The sequence below is a fragment of the Theropithecus gelada genome, chromosome 20, assembly GCF_003255815.1.
Source record: "Theropithecus gelada isolate Dixy chromosome 20, Tgel_1.0, whole genome shotgun sequence".
NCBI lineage: Eukaryota > Metazoa > Chordata > Mammalia > Primates > Cercopithecidae > Theropithecus > Theropithecus gelada.
This window is the reverse complement of record NC_037688.1, coordinates 17,451,240-17,452,962: the sequence shown is the minus strand read 5'-3', so window position 1 is coordinate 17,452,962 and position 1,723 is coordinate 17,451,240. Positions and strand designations below refer to the sequence as shown.

The 1,723-nt window shown below is 41.4% G+C and overlaps 1 non-coding gene across 1 annotated transcript; it reads right to left on the bottom strand.

The window, feature by feature from the left end:
- Nucleotides 1-877: 877 nt before the first annotated feature.
- LOC112614912 lies at nucleotides 878-1,018 on the bottom strand. The gene has a single exon (XR_003117208.1). It is a non-coding gene; the product is annotated as a U4 spliceosomal RNA (small nuclear RNA).
- Nucleotides 1,019-1,723: the final 705 nt, after the last annotated feature.

Genomic DNA, 1,723 nt, shown 5'->3' with positions numbered 1-1,723 from the left:
TGTCAGTGAGTGGCAGGAACATCCGCACTCGAAGTGAATTCTCCAAGCTTTGGGGATTTTGTGAAGTGCCAGCACTTTGGATGTGTTAAGTGAGTCTGGAGACTTGTAGGTCTCTCAAGGAATCTAAGCCCAGGATTAATTACAAGTCTCATTAGATATCACTAAAAATATGGGCGGCAGAGATTTAATTTGCCAAGGTCAGATTCTCGTCATGAACAGTTTCAATGAGTAGTCGTTCAGGAATAGAAGTGATCTGTTCTGCACTGGATGGAACATCTCGACACGGGGACGCTAGGCGGATGAACGATCAGGCATTTCTCATTTCACTGACCACAGCATATGCCTTTGCACCCCCACCTCCACTCTTACTCACTGCTGCAGACTGATAGCACCAGCATTTCACTTCCTAGAAGTGTTTTTTTGACACCAGAACCCACGCTGCTGTTTAACTGGAAGGACACTTTACAAGAGTCTGCTATCCAGCATACGTCATCCTGGCAGCCCCAGTCAATGATCAGAATTGGTGTATTAATGGCTTGGCTACCTTGCCCCTTGGGTGAGATCATTCAGAGGCAGAAGTTTTACAATGACGCCCAGAGTTTCCTATTAGAATTGAGCTCTCTTTACCCATGGGAAGTGGTGTGATAAGGCATCTTTTTTTTTTTTTTTAACTTCTATTTTAGGTCTAGGGGTACATGTACAGGTCTATTATATAGGTAAACTGTGTGCTACAGGAGTTTAGTGTGCAGATTATTTCATCACTCAGGTAATAAGCATAGCACCCAACAGGTAGTTTTTTTATCCTCTCCCTCCTCCTACCCTCCATCCTCAAGTAGGCACTGGTATCTGTTGTTCCTCTTTTTTTTTTTTTTTTCAGTCTCTGTAGAGAGTGTCAAAAATTGCCAATGCTGACTATATTTCAAGTCATCACGGAGGGGTATTGGGAAAAGTTTTCTATTATCAATAATTGCACCTCGGATAAACCTCATTGGCTACAATACTGCCACTACACAAAGCTGTTTCTTTCTTTATATTCATGTGTTCTCATTGTTTAGTTCCCACTTCAAGTGAGAACATGCAGTAGTTAGCTTTCTGTTTCTGCATTAGTTTGCTTAGAATATTGGCCTCCAGCTTCAACAATGTTGCTGCAAAGCACACGATCTCATTCTTTTTTATGGCTGCATAGTGTTCCATGGTGTGTATGCACCACGTTGTCTTTATTCAGTGTGCTGTTGATGGGCATTTAGATTGATTATGTATCTTTGCTATTGTGAATATTGTTGTGATTAACATGTGTGTGCATGTGTCTTTATGGTAGAATAATTGATATCCCTTTGGGTATATACCCAATAATGGAATTGTTGGGTCGAATAGTAATTCTGTTTTAAGTTCTTTGAGAAATCACCACAGTGCTTTCCACAATGGCTGAACTAATTTGCATTCCCACCGGCAGTGTATAAGCATTCCCTTTTCTCTGCAACCTTGCCAACATCTGTTATTTTGTGACTTTTTAATAATAGCCATTCTGACTGGTGTGAGATGGTATCTCATTGTGGATAAGGCATCTTTAACTGCCTCCCCTTCTCTACCTCACTTCCCAGCTCCCACACCAGTGTTTACCTCACCTTTAAGTAAAGTCCTTGCATTTACCTCTTTATTCAGCTTCTATTTCTAGGGGAATCCAAACGAAGACATTGCGTCTGCTTGCTAGGAGGGAAATCAA